This window comes from Oryctolagus cuniculus, chromosome 9 (genome assembly GCF_051225735.1).
Source record: "Oryctolagus cuniculus isolate XC-2025 breed Fujian yellow rabbit chromosome 9, ASM5122573v1, whole genome shotgun sequence".
In the NCBI taxonomy this organism is placed as follows: Eukaryota; Metazoa; Chordata; class Mammalia; order Lagomorpha; family Leporidae; genus Oryctolagus; species Oryctolagus cuniculus.
The window spans coordinates 2,247,415-2,264,058 of record NC_142875.1 but is presented as its reverse complement, the minus strand read 5'-3'; positions in this window follow the sequence as shown (position 1 = coordinate 2,264,058).

Below are 16,644 nucleotides of genomic sequence, written 5' to 3'. Positions count from 1 at the left end.
GCCTTTGCCGGCTTCTCAGCCCAGGGCACTTCCTCTGGCTTGCAAGCCTGCCGCCCAGACGTGGCCGCCTGCAGCTCTAGGGAATGCTGTCCTGAGTGCCTGTCTGTCCAGAGGGTGCCTGCCGTCCGCACGCCTCCTGTTACGGATCCCCGGGCAGATCTCCAGTGGCCTCTCAGCTGAGTGCCTGGACCTGCCTGTTTGGGCAACCCAGGTGTGACGGTGAGCCCACACGGCCGGAAGGGCCTCGTCCACCCCAGCACGTGTTGAGGGCTCTTTTTCCCAGCCTGGTCCCCTTGCCGTGTTTTGGCCAAGATTGCTGTGGGCGTGTCTGCCCCACAGATGGCCAGCCAGGCACCCGGGGGCCCGGACAAGCCTGTGGCACCTGGGCAGGCAGCAGTCTAGACGCAGCCGTCAGCACGGCCTGTGCCCTCCCGTTTTCCCCTTAGCCACCAGGCAGCGAAATGAGCGGCCTCGACCTGCCCCACCTTGGAGGGGTTCCCAGCACCCTCCGTGCTGTGTGGCCACAGACTTTCAGTGGACGCTGCTCCTGGTCCTGGGCCCGCTGCCCCGCTCTGTCCCCACCGCGAGTGACAACAACGGCCGGAACACAAAGCCCAGCTCACTCAAGGAAGTAACTCGGCGTGGCACCCAGAAGCCTCGAGGAGCCAGCGCCGGGATGAGCGCCGGGCCGTCGTCTGGGGCGGGAGGTTTGCCGCACGGCTCTGGATTTCTCTTGATCCACTTCTCGAGTTCACTCCCAGAAGGAGCACAAATGTCCTGGTCCCCTCCCCCAGCCCCACAAACAATGTGTGAGTGTGTGTGTGAGTGTGTGTGTGTAAGTGTGTGCGAGTGTGTGTCTGTGTGTCTGTGTGAGTGTGTGTATATGTGAGTGTGTATATGTGTGAGTGTAAGTGTGTGTCTGTGAGTGTGTGTATAATTGTGTGTCTGTGAGTGTGTGAGTGTGTGTCTGTGTGAGTGTGTGTATATATGTGTGTGTCTGTGTGTGTAAGTGTGTGTGTCTGTGAGTGTGTGTATATGTGTGTCTGTTTGTGTGTAAGTGTATATAACTGTGAGCCTGTGTATGTGTGTCTGTGTGTGAACCTGTGTGTGTATGTGGGTGTCTCTCTGTGTGTGTAACTGTGTGTGTATATATATGTGTGTGTCTGTGTGTGTTTCTGTGTGAGTGCGTGTGTAACTGTGTGTATATATATGTGTGTGTGTGTGTCTGTGTGTGAGCCTGTGTGCCTGTGTGTAAGTATGTGTGTGTATGTGTGTGTCTCTGTGTGAGTGTGTGTGTAAATGTGTGTATATATATGTGTGTGTCTGTAAGTGTGGGTGTCTGTGTGAGTGTGTGTATATATGTGTGTGTGTAAGTGTGGATGTCTGTGTGAGTGTGTCTGTGTGTATGAGTGTGTGTATATGTGTGTCTGTTTGTGTATAAGTGTGTGTAACTCTGTGTGAGCCTGTGTGTGTGTGTCTGTGTGTGAGCCTGTGTGTGTCTGTGTGAGTGCATTTGTAACTGTGTGTATATATGTGTGTGTGTGTCTGTGTGTGAGCCTGTGTGTGAGCCTGTGTGTGTCTGTGTGTGAGTGTGTGTGTAACTGTGTGTATATATAAGTGTGTGTGTGTGTAAGTGTGGGTGTCTCTGTGTGAGTGTGGGTGTCTGTGTGAGTGTGTATATATATGTGTGTGTGTAAGTGTGGGTGTCTGTGTGCAAGTGTGTGTCTGTGTGTATGAGTGTGTGTGTCTGTGTGTATATGTGTGTCTGTGTATAAGTGTGTATAACTCTGTGTGAGCCTGTATGTGTGTGTCTGTGTGTGAGCCTGTGTGTGTGAGTATGTGTGTGTAAGTGTGGGTGTCTCTGTGTGAGTGCATGTGTAACTGTGTGTATATATATGTGTGTGTGTGAGCCTGTGTGTGTCTGTGTGTGTAAGTGTGGGTGTCTCTGTGTGAGTGTGTGTGTAACTGTGTGTATGTATATATGTGTGTGTCTGTGTGAGCCTGTGTGTGAGCCTGTGTGTGTCTGTGTGTGTAAGTGTGGGTGTCTCTGTGTGAGTGTGTGTGTAACTGTGTGTATATATATGTGTGAGCCTGTGTGTGTGTGTCTGTGTGTGAGCCTGTGTGTGTGTGTCTGTGTGTGAGCCTGTGTGTGTGTGTCTGTGTGTGTAAGTGTGGGTGTCTCTGTGTGAGTGTGTGTGTAACTGTGTGTATGTATATATGTGTGTGTCTGTGTGAGCCTGTGTGTGTGTCTGTGTGTGTGAGTATGTGTGTGTAAGTGTGGGTGTCTCTGTGTGTGTGTAACTGTGTATATATGTGTGTGTGTCTTGTGTGAGTGCGTGTGTGTTGGGGGTATCAGGTGCACCTCCCGTGGTGGTGCAGGTGCACTTCCTGTGGGGGTGGGGTGTGGTAGCACAGGCGCTCTGCCTGATGGGAGCCTGTTCCGGGCAGAGGGACGCCCGTCAGCTACGCTTCCTGTCCCAGGACGTCGGCCGCCTCGCAGGGCCCTGTGCTCTGAGACTCCCCAGCTGTGGTCACATCCGTGAAGGACCCTGGGCCGCCCGAGGACCCTGGTCGATTTCCCTGACTTCCGACTTCATCAGCACGGGGAGCTGCGAGCCAGGCGCCCAAGGCCCCGTGCGTGCGGCAGGCCTGACGCGCCCTGCTGCTGCAGGGAGACAGTGCTGGGGGGGCTGCCCCCAAGCCCCACACGCTGGACGCGGCACGGCCCCTCCTTGGCCTGCTCCCGTGCTCCCAGGCTCAGCCCCCTCTCACTGCTCAGCGGGCACACCCAGGGTTGTGATCGATTCCGCTTTGTGGCTCTTCTCTGGGGTCCGGCCTGGAACCAGGGCTGGGCCCGAGTGTCAGGAGGCGGGTGCAGGCCTGTCTGGGCTCCCGGAAGGAACTGTCATGGCGGCGCTGCTGCCAGCTCTCTCCTGCTGGAGCGGCCCCGCGGCCCTGCGTTCCCCCAGCCCCATGGTTCCAGGAGGCTGCGTGCTGCTGGGAGGGGCCTGGGCTCCACCGCCACTGCCCCCCCCCCCCCGGTGCAGACTGAGTGACACCACAGGAAGCGAGGGAGTGGGCACACGATGCTGCCCAGGCCGGACTGAGGGCCGAGCTTGGGCCTGAGCCCCCGCGAGGCTCCGCACAACGCACACCCACCCCATCGCGGCTGGACAGAGGCGCCTCCGCTGGGGCTGCCCTGCCGGGGGAGGTGGGCACGCATACTGGGGGGTCCTTTGAACCGGGAGAGCCTTGCACACCTGTGATCTGGGATCTGCTGCCCCCCCCCTCTCATGGGGCGTGGAGAAAGAGGAAAGGAGGAGAGGGAGAGGGAGAGGGAGAGGGAGAGAGCAGAGGGGAGAGAGCAGAGAGGGAGAGGGAGAGAGCAGAGAGGGAGAGGGAGAGAGCAGAGGGAGAGGGAAAGGGAGAGGGAGAGAGGGAGAGGGAGAGGGAGAGGGAGAGGGAGAGGGAGAGAGCAGAGAGGGAGAGGGAGAGGCAGAGGGAGAGGGAGAGGGAGAGAGGGAGAGGGAGAGGGAGAGGGAGAGGGAGAGAGCAGAGAGGGAGAGAGCAGAGAGGGAGAGGGAGAGAGCAGAGAGGGAGAGGGAGAGAGCAGAGAGGGAGAGGGAGAGGGAGAGAGCAGAGAGGGAGAGGGAGGAGAGGGAGAGGGAGAGGGAGAGAGCAGAGAGAGAGAGGGAGAGAGCAGAGAGGGAGAGAGCAGAGGGGAGAGGGAGAGGGAGAGAGCAGAGAGGGAGAGGGAGAGGGAGAGAGAGAGAGGGAGAGGGAGAGAGCAGAGAGGGAGAGGGAGAGGGAGAGGGAGAGAGCAGAGAGGGAGAGGGAGAGGGAGAGGGAGAGGGAGAGGGAGAGAGGGAGAGGGAGAGGGAGAGAGCAGAGAGGGAGAGGGAGAGAGCAGAAAGGGAGAGGGAGAGGGAGAGGGAGAGAGCAGAGGGAGAGGGTGGTGGGGGGAGACAGGGAGAGAACCGGTTTTCCTGCGGAACCTTGCTCACGGGCTGGAGTTCTGGCTGTGGTGCACACACAGCCCATGACCCCCAGCGGGAGGCTGGGTCTCACCGCTGTGAAGCGTCCTAACCTCATGGCAATTCTGAGCCATTACATGGCCCGGGTAGGCAGGAAGGAGGCGGAAGGGGCCACAGCCCCCCACCCCCGGGCAGGGCCTCAGTGCCAGCTCTGTGCTCAGAACCCTTCCAGCAACGCCCCGTGGAGCCGACGTCCCCCCTCCATCAGCAGTGAGTCGCCATTTTTGTTAAAGCAATGATGTTTGCATTCTTTACAGTTGAGGGGCTCCGTGCCGTGGACACCGCTCCTGGGAGGATCTGTGAGTGTGGCTGGGTGGCCCGGAGAGCGTCAGCCCACCCCCGCCTGGGAGCACGGGAGCAGGCCGAGGAGGGGGCCGTGCCGCACCCAGGAATGCACTGGAGACGGTGACGATACCCTGCACTGAGCACATGTTCCGTCGTGCTGGAAACCGTGGACAATGCCACAGGGGTTTGCGTCTGGTCAGGAAGCCACTCAGTGTGCTGGTCCCCACCCCGAGTCTCGCGGACGAGCCGGCGCTGCGTGCTGGCTCCCCGTCTCTCCCAGCCCAGGGCAGGAGCAGGAGCCGGTCAGCCTCGCCCGGTCAGCCCTCGATGTCCCTCCAGCTCCTGCGTCTTGCCAGACTCGGGGAGGGGCGGGGGGAGAATGGGTCACACTGAACTGGACAAACGTACAGAAGTCTCGATTCTTTAAGGTGGCACAGTGGTCCCCACTTTCCGTGGTGTCTGCTACCCACAATCTCGCTCTGAAATGATTAAACCGACATTTCCACACGTGGCCCATTCACACATTTTAAATGGCCTTGTGAGCGGCGTGACAGAACTCCCCTGTGTTCCTCCACTGCCCGTGCTGTGTATCCCCCGCCCGGTGGTTGCCGCCGCGTGGCTGTCGGGGCTACCAGGTCTCCTGCCGAGGTCCTGCGGGGCTGGTGTTCAGGTCACCCTTAGGGAAGAGCCTCGGGGGATGCCAGGGTGCCCACGTGGTCCACCTCATGTCCTCGCGTCACGTGGGCACCGTCATCTCACATTATAACAGCCCGGTAAGTCAGAGAGAGAGAGAGGGAGAGAGCGAGCGCACACCCACACCACCTTTGTTACATTTCAGTCTCTGGTTGTTCTAATTTGCTGGTTGTTGTTGTCAGCCTCTTACTGTATGAATTTATGAGCTGAGCCCTCCCATAGGTGTGCAGTGTAGGGAAAAGTAGAACCCGTGGAGCACAGGGCTCTACCCTCCCCCCCAGGCATCACGTATCTGCCACGGCCAAGGGGGCGTGGCTGCGGTCCAACAGCGGGAACTGGAAGCATTGTGATGAGAATGATTAAACACACTAAGCTGCTCCAAGCACACACGGCAAACGTAACTTCTAGAAGGGACCACTTCAGTTGCACGCATGGCATTGAAGACAAAGACTGGCGGAATAGGGACCAAGGACAGCGTAACACAGAAAGGGCCCCAGAGCTGCACCCACAGGACAAGGGCACCGCAAAGGAAGCGCGCAACGCGCAGAAGCACAGAGACCGCAGGGCTCAGTCGTCCACGGAAAGAGTGGATGCTCGCACAGGGCGGACAGTTGGAGTGAGAACATGCTATCTCCCAGATCCCACGCGGCTGTGCCCCAGGGCGTAGACGCCGCCGAGTCCCCGAGGGCGGCCGGGCAGCACCTGCGGCCCACGTCCAGGCTGTACCCCGAGGAGCTCACGCCGCGTTTGCACAGGGGTGAACGTGGCTGCTCAGCTGTGTGAGAAGTGGGAACCACCTACGTATCCATCAAAGATCTTTAGATGGTGTCAGCTGGAACACTGTATTTTAGAAAATTTGTGTTTTAGTCATTCTAACACGCGTGTGTAGATACAGGGGAATATTCACAACTGATATGGAATAATGTAAGCAGATCCTAACACCATGGATGGGGCCGGCGCCGTGGCTCCCTGGGTAATCCTCCGCCTGCGGCACCAGCATCCCATATGGGCGCAGGGTTCTAGTCCCGGCTGCTCCTCTTCCAGGCCAGCTCTCTGCTGTGGCCCGGGAGTGCAGTGGAGGATGGCCAAGTGCTTGGGCCCTGCACCCCATGGGAGACCAGGAGAAGCACCTGGCTCCTGGCTTTGGATCAGCGCGGTGCGCCGGCCGCAGCGGCCATTTGGGGAGTGAACCAGCAGAAGGAAGACCTTTCTCTCTCTCTCTCTCACTGTCTAACTCTGTCAAAAAAATAAATAAATAAATAACACTCTGCATAGCATGATTCTACTTTAATGTTAAAATCCTGTACATTCAACGAGTGTGAAAACTAAAGTAATACTCCTCAAAATACTACCAGTCACCTCGTCCCACCATCTCTCTCAACCCCTTGGCGTTCTGAACAGTCTCCCCCCACGACCCCATTTCCAGGGGACCACACCTGTGCTGGGGGCCCTCCTGTGGACGGCAGCAGTCCTGGCCCGCACCCGAGCTGGGACGACTCGCAGGGCCTCCAGACAGGGCCCAGCGCCCCCTGAGGTCACGGCCGATGGCAGAGCCGCAGCCGCAGCCTTGAGGCACAGCGACCCAGCAGGTTCCGTGGGGGCAGCCCCTCCCCGGCGCTGCCCTGCTCGCCCGCCTGTGTGGCCGCTGTGGCCGTTCTTTCGTCCTACTCGCGTCCCTGACCTGCAGGTGCCCATGTTTGCTGGGTAAGAGCAGTGGAAGGCTGTGCACAGGGCGGCACCAGCCCTGAGGAGAGAGCGGCGGGGGCTGGGCCCAGGTGACTGGCGGGGGGGCCCCCGGGGCAGCACGGGGTGGGGGGTCCTCAGGTGCCCCCCCATGCCATCTGCTGGCCCCATTTTCCAAAACAAGTCAGAAACTGGTATTTTGTGTGATTGTTCACTGCGTCTACCTGATGTAAAAGATAAAACGCGTTCTGAAGCGCAGCTAAAACGCTGTAGGCCAAACACAGCTCTGGTGTGCGGCCCCAGCTGCTCCGGGGCCCCAGGACCCCGTCCAGGTGGAGCAGCTCAGCCCTCAGCACGGCCAGCGTGGGCAGATCCGGGCGGGAAACTGCCGACTTCCAGCCCGGGAAGCAGCCCTGACATCCGGCCGCTCCGGCCGCTCTGGCCGCTCCAGCCGCAGGGCAGGCCCTGGCCCTGGCTCCCCGGAGCAGCCCCTGGACCGCTGCGCGGCTCGGGCCGGACCAGCTGCCAGCAGCTCCCAAGGCGCAGGTGAGCGCAGCCTCGATTTCCGTGGGGGGTCTCGGCCCACTGCCTGGCCGCAGTGACACGCTCCTGTCCGTACGCGGGGCAGACCAGCCCCCCACAGGGTTAGGGAAGCCTCACAGTTTCTGCTCAAACGTGGCACGTCACGCGGGTGTCTGCGAGTCTAATGCAAGCAGGAGTAACGGTTTTAGGTACACGTACACACTCACACGCCTACACATACATACACACACACGGAAACGTGTTCACACACATACACACATGCATATGCATGTACACTGATATACACACACATCCACAGTCACACCTACACACATTACATACATGCGTATACAGCTACATGCATACACACCACACACACACACCTACACACATTACATACATGCATATACAGCTACACGCATACACACATCTACACACACACACCTACACACATACATACACACACACCACACACATACACACCACACACACACACCTACACACATACATACAGATATGCACACATACATACACACCTACACACGACATACACACATGCATATACACATATACAACAGAGAGACATACAGACAGCACACAGGCACATACATACATAGACACACACAAATGCAGATATACACACATCCACAATCACACCTACACATTACATACACACACATCCACACACATACACACCATACAGTACACCTACACACATACATACAGATATGCACACACACCTACACACCTACACACCTACACACGACATACACACATGCATATACACACATACAACACAGACACACAGACAGCACACAGGCACATACATACATAGACACACACAAATGCAGATATACACACAGACACACACACACACACACCTTGCAAGATATTTTGAACATGCGTCTGACCCCGTGCGAATGCTGTGCCATCTAACAAGGAAGCGCAGCTCCTGTTGGGCTTGGAGACCGTGTGACGGTGGTTTCCGCTTAGGGACACGAACCGTGCGTTTCAGCCGAGGAGGAGAGACGATCCAGGACACCGCAGAGCTTCCGCCGTGCTGTCCCCGGGGCTGGGAAAGGCCTGTGCCCCCTCAGCGTGGCCTCGAGGCCGTGGAGTGGCAGGTCCTGCTCGCATCTCTGCTCCACGTGACCGGCGACCTGGGCCGCCTCGTCAGCGCAGGGCTGACGACAGACGGGGCTGGCGCTCCAGAGAGGAGGACGCCGGGGCCAGGCTTTCTGGGGCCGAGTGTCACGGAGAAGGTGGGTGATGGTAGCAGAGCTGGACACCTCGGAGTGGTCAGTCAGTAACTCACTCGGTTTCAAATGTGTGGCATAATGCACGCTAGCGTTCTAAAACGGTTCGAACACATAAACAAGTAGACACGGAAACGGGAGCAGAGCCGTCCTTAGAGTGGCAGGTGTGTAGGAATCGGGAACCACCGGCCGGCAGTGGTGCTGCGTCAGCCAGTGAGCCGGGGACGGTGCCGGACACCCGTGTGTGTGTGTGTGTGGTGTGAAAGGACCGCTCTAACGTCTCCTCCCTGAGCGCTCGGGGAAGTGCGTTGTGTTTCCGATTTCAGATGCTTCGGTTTTGGATTGGGTGAAATTGGCGAGACGTCCTGGGGTGAGCCGCAAGGCTGAACTCCTCCCCGGTCCGTGTGCACCTTACACGCGGTCTGAAGACGCTCACTGCTTCAGTGCTCCTGCGTGTTGGTTGCAGCCTGTCCCAGGGTGTGGGATTGCACAGGCGTGGGACTTCCTGCTCATGGCATCATGTCAGTGCTGCATTCGAACGTGGGAGCCTTTAGGATTGGGGTTTTAGGCTCACTGACGGCGAACCCGTGTCCACCTGCATGCATGCGAGTCTGTATCCACCACCAAGGGGAAAAGGCAGCGAGAAGCCTGGCGGGCTGCCGGGACCAGGCGGTGAGAGCCGGCGCCACGTGGCCCTGATGGGGCCCAGCAAGGCCTCGGTGCTGTCTCGGTCCTGTGTCGTCGCCGGTGTCGGAGAACCCGTGGAATCCTGGAGGGAATCGGGTGAGGCCGTCGCGGGAGCGGGTTGTGGAATTCCTGGCGCTGCGCTGTAAGCAGGAAACCGTCGGAGTCAAATCGGAGAAAGTGATTGACATGCCCACAGCAGCCGGGCTTGCGTTGGCGTCGTGCCAGAGAGAGAAGGGGCCCCAGTCTCGGCGGCAGCTGCCTCTGGCCCGACCTCTGTCCTTTGAGACGAGGTCTACTCGGCCGGCCCACGGCAGGGAGGCTATTCGTGAGCACTCAGCGTGATTTTCCACCCAGTCGCTTAGCTTGGCGCTCAGCACAGCCACTGAGACGTTGCCTGGGACACCCACATGCCACGCCAGTCTGCCTGGGTTCGAGTCCCAGCTCCGCTTCCGACGCCAGCTGCCTGCTGTGTGCACCTCGGGAGGCAGCCGGCGATGGCCCCGCCAGTCAGACCCCTGCCGCCCTGTGGGAGCCCTGGATTGGGTTCCTGGCTCCTGATTTTGGCCTAGCTCAGCCCCAGCTGTTGTGGGCATTTGGGGGAATAAACCAGTGCACAGAATAGTTCTCTGTCTCTCAAATAAATAAACAATTGGAAAGAAGAAGATAGCCACAGTCATTGTAAACTGTGTGTTCTCCTGGCGACGACAGGGATTTATCGTCTCGTAGTCTGGAGAGCAGAAGGCTGGGATCAAGGCCTGAGTGGACCCGGTTCTGTCCCGGGCCTCCTGCGGCTCCTGTCGCCGCCAGCGCCCCTGGGCGCACCCCGGCTGCACGGCGCCCTCTGCTGCCTCACCCGCTGTTCTCCCGGCGGGCGTGCGTCAGCGTCCAGCGTCGGCAGTCATGTTGCCGATCCCCCAGATACGCCCTCCTCTTAATTAGTGACATCTGCAGTGACCCCGCTTCCAAATAAGGTCAGCAACTTGGACCAGGAACTGCAGAGTTCCTGGAGTGGTGACAGTTGGTCATTTTTTCCATAACAGCTCTTCACAGAACTCCCTCGTGGGGCGCTCTGACCGTTCAGTAACGCAAATTAAGATTATTCGTGTTTTGGAGAAATTTGGTTTGCTTGCTTGAGGCTCCTGGAGACGGAAAACTCTCCAGCTCATCACAAAGCCCTGCTAGATCTCACCGGCCTGGAAGCGGTTTTCTGTCTCTAGCCAGGGAGACAAACAGGCCGGCCAAAGCCGAGGCTGGTTCCCAGGGGTTTGAGTCCGTCTGGATCTGGAGAGATCCAGGCAGGGCCAGCGCCGCGGCTCACTAGGCTAATCCTCCACCTAGCGGTGCCGGCACACCGGGTTCTAGTCCCGGTCAGGGTGCCGGATTCTGTCCCGGCTGCCCCTCTTCCAGGCCAGCTCTCTGCTGTGGCCAGGGAGGGCAGTGGAGGATGGCCCAAGTGCTTGGGCCCTGCACCCCATGGGAGACCAGGAAAAGCACCTGGCTCCTGGCTTTGGATCAGCGCGGTGCGCCGGCTGCAGCGCGCTGGCCGCGGCGGCCATTGGAGGGTGAACCAACAGCAAAAAGGAAGACCTTTCTCTCTGTCTCTCTCTCTCTCTCACTGTCCACTCTGCCTGTCAAAAAAAAAAAAAAAATCCAAGCAGGGCCCCAGAGCAGGACTGTCACTACATCCCCGTGCTCTGGCCGACGTGTGTCCCTGGCCCAGAGGCCCTGGGCAGCTGTTCACACGCAGCTGAGACATAGGCTGGGCTGTCCAGGCCTGACTGGTGGGTCTGACTTGGCCTGGGGGCTGTGAGCCTTGCGGCCTCTTGGAAACGCTAGGGCTGAGGTCCCACCTCCTGCTCTGTCTGCATGGAGCGGGGAGGGGGCGGCCTCATGCGTGAGGAGTAGGGCAGCTGCAGGACGCTGGTTCCCCACCGGCATTTACTCTAAGCGAGCCGTCCAAGGCCACGGCGCCAACCCTGCTGGGGGTGCGTGTGTGCACCTGTGCTCTCTTATTTCAAGATGATGCCCACCTGTTTCCCTTCCTGCCCTCTGGACCTCTCACGCTAGGAATTTCTTCTTGGGGCAGACTTTGGGTGGTGCGCTCACCCATCCATCAGGCGTCTGTTGAGGTCTTGTTTAAGCAAAGCACCATGACAGACACTGTGGCTATGACAAAGGTGACCTTGATGTTGACTACAAGACCGTGGCTACAAGCAGAAATTACGCCAACGTCCGCACAAGAGGTGTGAGCCCTTGGCAACAAACGCTGACTCTCCCAGTGCGTGGTCACTGACGCGTGCTCTGCCAACGACTCCTAATTTAATTCTGTCGCAGTCAGGGGAAATGTTCCCTAAGGTTGATTCTTTGAGATTTGTTGGGATCTACATAATGGCTCTGCGGGGGTCTTGCACACCCCGTGTGCGTGTAAAGTGTGTTCTGCCTGTGCGTCAGTTGGACCAAGGTGGGCCACGGGGCGGCCAGGCCATCGTTGTCCTCACTGACTCCTGGTCCACTTGATCCGTCAGTCACTGAGAGGGAAGCGTCGAATCTCCACCTGTGACCGTGCACCTGTCTGTCTCTCCCTGTACTTCTCGCGCTTGCCCCATGTCTTTGGAACGTCTATTAAGCACGTATACATTTGTGATTGCTATTCTCCTTGATGAGTTCCTTTAGCGTGGAGAAACGTCCCGGGCTCTGGTCCTTCGCATTGTCTCCAGCCGACTTGATCTGAGTGTCGCCACGGCAGGGTGCCAGTATCATTTGTGTCGTGTGTCGTTTTTTATCTTACTACTATTTAATCTGCTCGTGTTCTTATTCCTAGAGTGCATGGGTCGCAGACAGCTTGGACTTGGTCTTATTTTTTTCAAGTCTCGTCTAACAGTCCCGGAGTGTTTAGTCCCACCTACATCGAACGTGATTGCTGACGTGTTTGGATGTTGAGCTGCTGGTTTGCTTTTTGTTTTCCCTGTATTTTGCACTTCTGCTTTCTTTAGTCCCTGTTTTCTTTTGGAGTAACTGAATATCTCTTAGAATTCTCTTTTAATTTCTCTCTTGAATTTTCCACTAAGTTCTTTGTGCTCTATTTCATAATTGTAAAATCAGCAATGTCATTTTTAAAAAAAGATTTATTTACTTATTTGAAAGTCAGAGGTACAGAGAGAGAGAGGAAGAGACAAAGAGAGAGAGAGAGAGATCTTCTGTTTGCTGGTTCACTCCCCAGATGGCCTCCACAGCTGGGGCTGGGCCAGGCCAAAGCCAGGAGCTTCTTCCAGGTCTCCCATGTGGGTGCAGGGGCCCAAGCACTTGGGCCATCCTCTGCTGCGTTCCCATGTGCATTAGCAGTAAGCTGGATCAGAAGTGGAACAGCTGGGTCTCAAACCATTGCCCATATGGGATGGCGGCCTCCCAGGTGACACCTGCCCACTCTGCCACAACGCCAGCCATGATGCCTTTGATTCTTCGTGGCTTCGCTGTGCTGGGCCACACGCGATTCTCTCTGTAGGGGTCCTACTTGGAGGTTCTTAGATCAGCAGGTTCATTTTGTCACCAAATCTGGGAAATCTCCAGCCACTGTTTTATTCCAATGATCTTCCTGTCCCCCTTGCTCTCTCCTCTCCTTCTGGGCACCGGTTGTGGGTGTGTTAGAACCCTTGGTGTCACCATAGAGCTCACTGATACCATGCTTTCTGCAGCCCAATTTTCTGTATTCTTCAGATGAGTTAAATTTTACTATATTTAAATTTCTGATTTTTTCCCCCATTTGTCATTTCTGTAATTTATTGGTATTTTTAAAAGATTTATTTATTTGAAAGAGTCCACAGAGAGAGGGAGGAGAGACAGAGAGGTTCACTCACTAATTGGTTGCAAAAGCTGGAGCTGTGCCAATCCAAAGCCAGGAGCCAGGAGCTTCTTCCAGGTCTCCCACGTGGGTGCAGGGGCCCAAGGACTTGGGACATCTTCTACTGCTTTCCCAGGCCACAGCAGAAAGCTGGATCGGAAGAGGAGCAGCCGGGACTAGAACCTGTGCCGTACGGGATGCCGGGGCCGCAGGCAGAGGATCAACCCACCGCGCCGCGGCGCCAGCCCCACTTCTGCCTGCTCCTCAAGTCTATTACTTTCGTCTGTTGCACGCTGGACGCTGATCTACAGTGAGGACTAAGTCGTGTTGTTTGCCCAGGAAGGGTGTGAAGTTTGCTCTGCTGTCAGTGGAATTGTTGGTAACACTGGATCTTTTAAGGTTTGGTTGTAGTCTTCACTGGAGCTGGTCTAACTGGGTTACACCCCACGTCCTGGAACATGAGAATTCTGTATTCCGTGGTCCTTAAACCTCACCCTTGGCACTCAGAAATGCAGTGCATACACCCTGCCGATATTCTGACTTGCTGGGAGACCCAGCCCAGCTGTGTAAGCTCTGATTTCCATGGATGCGTCTCAGAGGTGGCCAGAGAGGCAGCAATTCAGCCAATCCTGGGGGAGCAAGCCTGAGTGCCAGTGACGCGCCCCATGCGCCCGCTTTGCTTCTAGACCCACGTCCCAGGGGCTGCAAAGGTGACGCCCGCGTGCGGCCCACAGCAGGTGCACTGGGCTCCCTTCACGCAGACGGAGATCTGCGGAGTGCGTGTGGGCACGGGCATAGAGTGCTGGCCGGACTGGTGTGCTGCGGCAGGCTGCGTTCATTGGCGCAGGCCACTGTGCAGAGACGGTGGATTCAGGGTTCTGCTGGCTGGCTTGGTTAGTTTGGCTGAAACACACCTAGAGGGGCCGAGCTAAATGACGTGAAGAAGCCAGACCTCGGCGGGCTATGGTGGAAACTGTGGAAAGGGAGTCGGACAGGTGGAGCGGATTACCCTGTGGGCGTGGCCCACTGTGGGCGGGTCCAGCGACACACCTGTCGCCACCACTGACTCATCAAGCTGGCCACCACAGCACTGCACTGAAGGTGCTGGTGGTCTCGGGAACCCAGGGTGGGGCCGCTCAGCCACCAGAGGCCGGTGGGCGGGGTCAGGACAAGAAGTCCACAGCTCCCAGGGCTGGTGGACGGAGGTGTTCCTGAGGCCGACTGCCATCCCACCAGGCCCGTCTGACCAGGGAGCTGCAGGTCCAGGGGACAGGAGTCTGCCCTGGGGCCTGGAGACAGGACTGCCACCCTCAACCAGTCCCTAGCCGGGGTCAATTCACAACCCCCTTGCTCCTCTGGGTGAAAGGGAGGCTGGGACCCGCTGAGGACAGACCCCAGAGATGCAGCCTGGCGCCCTTTGGCCCTGCCTCCTCGGGAGGGACCCGCAGCTTTACCAGGGTGGCGCTGCCCCGGGGGAGGGAAGTCATCACGGGCCCTGGATGCTGGCTCTGAATCGGCGCTGAGCCCAGCTGACCCCAAACATCGTTGTGGTTGCCTCCCCCGCCCAGGCACAGCAGAGGCTACGGAAGTCAAGGGGACAGGGGTCCGGGGGGCTGCAGCTCAGGCACGGCTCACAGTGAGACCACAGGGGCTGCGACCACCTCCGGTCACTCCCCCAGCTACACACGTGCTCAGTACCCGGCTGCCCCTAGCCCGTGCCACGCGCACTCCAGGCACTGAGAGATGCGCTGGGATAGAAGCCCGGGCTAAAAGCTACTGTGTCTCCGGAAAGCAGGGCCACGGGGACCCACTGTGGCTGTGGCTGTGGCAGGGAGCATGGCAGCTCCGGCCCTGGCCCTGGTCCGGCGCAGTCTTGGTGTCGCGGCAGCACCTGCTCTCTCTGCAGGCGCCCGAGCAGGGCAGCTTTGCCTCCGAAGCTGTGGTTGCCACAGCTGCTGTCACTCCCACGCCACAGCTGCTGTCACTCCCACGCCCCGGCATGTGACCGGCCTCCGTGTTCTGTCCTGGATCGGCCCCAGGTGAATCGGCTGCCGGGAACACTGGGTGCTCTTCCCTCTCGAGTGTTTGCTGAACCTCCGGGCCGTGACTTCACGTGGGATTCCATCTGCCCCGGTCGCCGGCTCCCCTATTTTGGGGTGGGGATGTCAGCCTGCGTGAGGGTGACTCACCCCGGATGGACTGCGTCCCTCCAGGTCGTCTCACTGCCTCGTGAGGCGCCAGCAAAATTTAATCTGAACGGCGCCCGCCCAGGCTGCCGGCACGGCCACTGTTGCCAAATGGCCCCTGACATGCGAGCCGTCACATTTGATCTTTCCGCTTGGTAAAGACGCACTTGTCCAACCTCCTGTAAATACGCACGCAGCCTCACTGGAAGTCAGACAGGAAATGACCGGTTAGGACCCAGAAATCACCAGGACGGAGATGGCGTGCCGGGCCCACTCTCGTGCTGCCATAAGTCAGAAAGCAGGGGCCCCGGGAGAAGGAGCTGCAAGGGAGGCCCTGGCCGGGGAGCGTGCAGGAGCCCCGGGCCAAGCTGCAGCGCCCAGCCCTGGCTCTCTGAGAAGGCAGCTTAGCATGCGGGGGCGCAGGGGCGCGGGGGCGCGGGGGCGTGGGGACCCAGGGGCGCAGGGGTGCAGGGACCCAGGGGCGCGGGGGCGTGGGGACCCAGGGGCGCAGGGGTGCAGGGACCCAGGGGCGCGGGGGCGCAGGGGCGCGGGGGTGCAGGGGTGCAGGGACCCAGGGGTGCGGGGGCGCAGGGGCGCGGGGGTGCAGGGGTGCAGGGACCCAGGGGTGCGGGGGCGCAGGGGCGCGGGGGCGCGGGGGCGTGGGGACCCAGGGGCGCAGGGGTGCAGGGACCCAGGGGCGCAGGGGCGCGGGGGTGCGGGGGCGCAGGGGTGCAGGGACCCAGGGGCGCGGGGGCGCAGGGGTGCAGGGACCCAGGGGCGCGGGGGCGCGGGGGCGCGGGGGTGCAGGGGTGCAGGGACCCAGGGGCGCGGGGGCGCGGGGGCGCGGGGACCCAGGGGCGCAGGGGTGCAGGGACCCAGGGGCGCGGGGGCGCAGGGGCGCGGGGGTGCAGGGGTGCAGGGACCCAGGGGCGCGGGGGCGTGGGGACCCAGGGGCGCGGGGGCGTGGGGACCCAGGGGCGCAGGGGCGCGGGGGCGCGGGGGCATGGGGACCCAGGGGCGCAGGGGTGCAGGGACCCAGGGGCGCAGGGGTGCAGGGACCCAGGGGCGCAGGGGCGCGGGGGCGCGGGGTCTTTGCTTTCTTGCTCTTGTGCATTTTAGCCCCGAGCTACACCAGCTACCAGCGTGCTCTCCTGCTTCCGTCACACGCTGACCGGCTCCACTCTGTGCTGCCCCCTGGAGGTGTGTGGGGGTGGCACAGTCTCTTCCCACACAAGTCCAGGCTGTAGGTCAAATGCGTCAGTGTCCAGCGAACAAAACCGGCCCCCACCCCGGCCCTGCCCCGGCTGCAGCCTGGTCTGTCGTGGACGACGGCGCAGTTCGGGCACGAGCTGTGCCACCAGCCCGCGCGTGTTCAGGCCCTCGCTCGGCCTCTTCCGTTTGTGAGTCCCCACTCAGCCCCCTGTTGGTGCAGGAGCACCTGCAGTGGGGCTGCTCGGCGA